This window comes from Mesoplodon densirostris, chromosome 5, assembly GCF_025265405.1.
Source record: "Mesoplodon densirostris isolate mMesDen1 chromosome 5, mMesDen1 primary haplotype, whole genome shotgun sequence".
Lineage (NCBI taxonomy): Eukaryota > Metazoa > Chordata > Mammalia > Artiodactyla > Ziphiidae > Mesoplodon > Mesoplodon densirostris.
Window position 1 is genome coordinate 100,147,531 of NC_082665.1, and position 6,023 is coordinate 100,153,553.

The window sequence follows — 6,023 nt, forward strand, 5'->3', positions numbered from 1 at the left end:
TGAATGGGCCTAGAGAGTATTATGCTTAATGGAGTAAGTCAGAGAAAGACAAATACCCTATGTTATCACTTACATGTGGAATCTAAGAAATAAAACGAATGTATATAACAAAACAGACTCACAGATATAGAGAACAAACTAGCGGTTATTGGTGGGGAGAAGGAAGGGGAGAGGGGCAAGATGGGGTGGGGGATTAAGAGACACAAACTACTATGTATAAAATAAATAAGCAACAAGGATATACTGTACAGTACAGGGAAATATAGCCATGGTTTTATAATAACTTTAAATGGAGTATAATCTATAAACATATTGAATCACTATGTTGTACACCTGAAACTAATATAATATTGTAAATCAACTTTAAAAAACAATTGTGGAGGCTGTACATAGCCCTATTCTTGAAAAACTTAACAAGACAGAAGAAATTAATTATCCAGATATTAGTGACTGTTTATCATTCATTAAGGGCCTCTTTCTGCTGCGTCTTAAAATCCAGCAAGGTAGAATTTAGCTGTGTAGGGATGAGAGTGAAAGGGGCTCCAGATTAATAGAACAACTTGTATGGGGAGCATGTAGGGATATGAGGGGGGCGTGGATGAGTTTGGTAGGTACCCAGGAAATATGAAGGGATTATAGAAATATTATATTGGAAGAGATTTGTATGGCCTTGATGGCCAGGCTAAAGAGGCCTTTTTCTGTACAGGCAAATAGAAGCCAATGAGAATTTTTTAATGAGGGAGTGAAATATTTGGAGGGGAGGAAACTGCCAATGATGTGACATTGAGTGACTTGGAAGGAAAAGACTGGGATAAGAAATCCATTTGGAAAGTTATTGTAATTATCTCTGTATTAATTCCTTTATTCTTTTATTCACCAAATACTTATGGAGCCCCTGTTGGTGCCAGACATTGTACAGCTTACAGAGAAGTAAGATGGCGACTATGCCTCTGAAAACTCTACCCTTCTGGAGGGACATATGAGTGGTGGAAGAAATGTAAGCAATGCTTGTGGAAATATTTCCCAGCCTCTAGTATTTAGGCCTGAGGCCTGACCCACATCAGATTTTGACACAGAACTGAGAGTTCAGAGTTTTTTAGGGTGCCTCGTAAAGTAGTACATTGTATTTTTGTACCTTGTTTATACATGGTCTCATAATAAGAGAAGACAAAGGTCTAAATTGAAGGAGGGAAAATAACCCCAGTAATAATGGACCTGAGATATATATATATTTGGTAAACTTGGTGCTCCTGACTCAGATGATGGGCTCCATGAACATAAGAGTTAGGACTTGGACCTGCAGCCAGAACACAGGATTTTCTTATCTTTCATTTCCACAAAGCATGTGTTATTCTTCTCTCACAAAAGCCCAGCCTAAGGTGCGCTGCCTATTTTATTAAGGAATGATTCCTTTTGCACAGCTGTGTGACCTGTAAATGCCCTCCTCTGAAGGACCAGGCATGCAGAGCAGGGCTCATGCTCTGGGAAGCTGGCCTGCAGAGCGTTTCTGTGGCCCAGTGATAAAAGCAGAGTCACACCCTGTGATGCCAGGGTTCAGTGAAGGGCTGGGAGGGGTTTTCATTTTGGTCATTCATTCACCCAGAAAGATTCAGCACAATCTCACAAACCTGTTTTCTGAGAAGTCAGGCAACCTGATTGCACTTTACAGCTTGGTCAATGATATAGTCTAAGGGCTCATAAAAATTAATCTAGACACATGCTACAAAGCTGACACCATGAAATGAAAGAATGAGCAGAAGCCTTTTTTCTACTTGAGTCCAGGGTAGGTGACACTGCGTGAGGGGCCACAGAGTGCCGAGGAGGAAAGAGGCTGCTTCTGCTGCTTTGCCTGGTTACAACTGGCATGTCTAACTCCCCTGAGAAGAGCCCATTCTGCCACCATAGACACAAATAACTGAATAGATGTCATAGGAGTGGCAAAAACTGCCTTTTGAGAGGTTTCTAGAGTGTCCCCCAACTGGGTTCTTCCTCCAGTTCCTCCTTTCAATGAAATGAAATAATTAATTGTTTTGAAAGTATTAATAGCTATCATTTACTGAGGACCTAATATGTGCCAATTTATTTACACGTTGTCTGTTTAATTCCTTCCACCACATATCATGTTCAGTGTTGTTATCCCCTAAGAATCTGATAGAAGACCTTGTCAAGGTCATATAGCTAGAAAATGCGGGAGTCTGTATATTGATACAAACCTAGATCTACCTACTGCCACTGCCCACACTTTTATGAATTCAGTCTTATTTAGGACAGTATCTGGGTCATTTTAATTTATTTACTGTGGAGGTAAAATGCAGGTACTCCAGTCATTTATGTTCAGTGGAAGGAGGTAAGAGGTCTAATTTTCTTCCTTCTAAAGCTTCACAACTCTCTCCATTGAGAGAGAGTGCAGGGGAAGTTATGTGAAAGAATTTTGAGTCATCCTTTTAAAATACTGTGTCAAATTTTTAATAGCGAGACAGTAGCTATGGAGCAACTTGATATTTTTAGAAATTGAAAATTTGTATGAAAAACAAGTGAAGAATAATTGGATATATTCCCATTCCTGTTAAGATCTTTGCATATTAGCTTCTAGTATTTTTTTAAAAAGAAAAACTACGTTAGTGTTTTAAAAATAATTAAAACTATTTAGGAAAGTAAAAATGAACAGTAAGAGTGAATCAACTGGAATGCCACCATCCAGAAATTGCCACAGTTAGTGCTGGATGGACCTGGATTTTTCTATACATACAGTCAAATAGATATACTTTATAAAAGTGGCATTGTGATATGTACTATTTCTCAATTTAAAAAAAAGCCTTTGAATTTTTTTAAAAAATTATTTATTTTTAAAAATTTATTTTTCGCTGCACTGGGTCTCTGTTGCTGTGCGCGGGCTTTCTGTAGTTGCGGCGAGCGGGGGCTACTCTTTGTTGCGGTGAGCAGGCTTCTCATTGCAGTGGCTTCTCTTGTTGTGGAGCACGGGCTCTAGGTGCACAGGCTTCAGTAGTTGTGGCATGTGGGTTCTAGAGCACACGTTCAGTAGTTGTGGCACACGGGCTTAGTTGCTCTGTGACATGTGGGATCTTCCCAGACCAGGGCTCGAACCCATGTCCCCTGCATTGGCAGGCGGATTCTTAACCACTGCCACCAGGGAAGCCCAAAACCTTTGAATTTAATAGAAGAAAAATCAAATGAAACACAGCTGGAGGAATTGTTAAACTTCAAGTAAGTGTTTTTCTTCTTCTCCATTAGGGATATTTCCTAAATATCCCTCTAATGTTACAAAAGAAGTGAAGAACATTTAAATGTATTTTCCCCCAACTTTAGGTGGTATAAAATGAAATCATGAACATCATCACTCTTCCATCTCCCCTTTGCCCATCTCTCAAATGCTGTTATATTATTATTTTCAAATTATCCAGATTGATAATGTTTACTTTCTGCAATTATAATTTCATTGTTTTAGTGTAACTTCTTTATTTAAATGGAAGTGTTGTTCCTCACTAGTCTTTGTACTATATTTCTTTGATCTTTAATTCATCTCTTATTTGTTTGGATTTCATTGTCAGATAATTTTTTCAAAAGGGACACATTGGTACCATATTCCTGGTTCTTTCATGTTTGAAAATACCTGTTGTTTTTATACTAGGAAGTTATGACCGAATGAATGATACTGGTCAGTTTCTTTTCACTAGAATTTTATGGCTATTTCTCTAGTCTTTGGCTGTTATATGTTATTGGAAGACATATGAGATGAGGCCAGTCTGATCTATTTCTTCTTTGTAGGTGTATGAGAGGTCTCCAGAGAAACAGAACTGAAAAGAGAGAGAGAGAGAGATCCTATATGATATTTATAGAGATTTATTATAAGGAATTGACTCATGTGGTCATGGAGTCTGAGAAGTCCCAAGTGGGAGACCCAGGAGAGCTGATGTATGGTTCCATTCTGTGTCCAAAGGTCTGAGAAGTAGGAGAGCTGATGGTGTAAGGTCAAGTCTGAAAGTCGGCAGGCTCAAGACCCAAGCAGTCAGGTAGAAGTTCCCTCTTACTTAGCCTTTTTGTTCTATTCAGGTCTTCAGTTGATTGGATGAGAGGCACCCACATTGGGGAGGGCAATCTGCTTTAGTTAGTCTATGGATTCAAATGTTAATCTCGTCCAGAAACACGCTCACAGACTACCCAGAATAACGTTTAGCCAAACGTCTGGGCAGTCAAGTTGACACGTAAAATTAACCATCACAGTAGTAGTATGCTTTCCAGGACATCTAAAGAATTCTTTCTTTGTTCCTGATGTTCAGTAGCTAACCCAGGTAGTGTCTATATCAAATTTTCTTGGAACTGACTTGCATATCCAGTTTTTTCCTTCACTTGGGGTGATGGTATGGAGGAATTTTTTGCTACTATACCTTTCACCACAGCTTCTCCTTTATTTGTAGTTTTGGTAGCACAGAAACACCAGTTACCATTATTTGAGACTTTAACCTTTTATTTTCTCTATATTTGTTAGTGTTGTTCTAATTGAATTTTTATTTATCTTTTAAAATTTCATATTCAGTGGTGTCTATTCTTCCTTGTCATCTCTGGTTTATCAGTTGGTTTTATGATAATATCATTTCAGTTAAATCTTTCTTTTACTCTTGTGTTGTTGTCAGTTTATCTTTGAGCTCATACTTTATTGAATGCATATTCTCCTTAAGTTATGTTGTGGCATGAAGCAAATGTTAATGATTTCCTTCTATATCTTTTCTGTCTTTTCTTCCTCCCTTCCTTCTTTTCCTGTATTTTGTTTTCAGAGTTTTACATTTATTTTCAGTCTGTTCTTGCCTGGATCAGTTCTGTCCAGGCTTGCCTCTGTTACAGCATGGGAGACTTCTTGACTCAATTCCCACATGACTTCCTCTCTGAGCAAGGGTTCTAAGCTGAGTACCTTTTCTTCTGTTTATTTTATGAAGCGAATATGACTTTGAGGGTCTGATATTAGAGTCTGTAGCTGAGTTAGACCATCTCTCTTGTTTCTCTCAGAATCTTCTCTTTCTTTCCCTGGCCATTAATTTTTGATATATGGCATCAGGTTACACCTCTTTCTTTTCTTGGTTGACTTTGGTGAGCCTATGCCTAAGAATGTTTTTGAATCTGTATTTTACTGAAATTTAATGTGTTGGGGGAGGGAAATTCTTTCTTTTGTTTCCTTTCATATCTTTTTAGAAGTCTTAACCCAGAAGTTGGAATAACATGAGAGGAAACTAAATGAAAAAACTGACTTGCATATAAGTCAGAGCAACTTTTTTTTTTTTTAAATTAAATTGAGGGAGCACCGTCTCATTATGACATTGGAGACTGTATTATACAGGAGAAAGAGAACCGAACTGAGCATCAGGTAACCTTAAATTCTAGCCCTCAGCTCTAGCAGATACAGCTAGAAGAGCATATGCAGCATAAACTGGGGAAAACCCTTGATTTCTTTGACCCTATAAAATGGGATGCCTGCTTCTTAGAATTGCTGTGAGGCTCAAAAGAGACAATTAAGGGGCTTCCCTGGCAGCCTAGTGGTTAAGAATCCGTGCTCCCAATGCAGGGGCCTGGGTTTGATCCCTGATCAGGGAACTAGATCCCGTATGCCTCAACTAAGAGGCCACATGCTGCAACTAAAGATCCCACATGCAGCAATGAAGATCCCACATGTGACAGTGAAGGTCCTGCATGCCGCAGCTAAGACCTGGCGCAGCCAAATAAATAAATAAATAAATAAATATTTTTAAAAAGAGAGACAATTAAATAAAAGGACTTTGTAAATAGCAAAGTGACACAATATAAGAATTTGTCATTATTTTATTATCATTATTATTATTGAATCTTTATTCATAGAGATTATCATGAAGATGGTTAGATGAGAGTTCTTAGGAAGTGGGGGTGGGAGGGTGACCTTCTGATTAAGCTTGGGTATTTTCCCAGCCATTCACATTTCCCCTGATAGGGAGAGGGAATGTGCATAGTTTGAAGGATGTTTTCAGATTATTCCATAT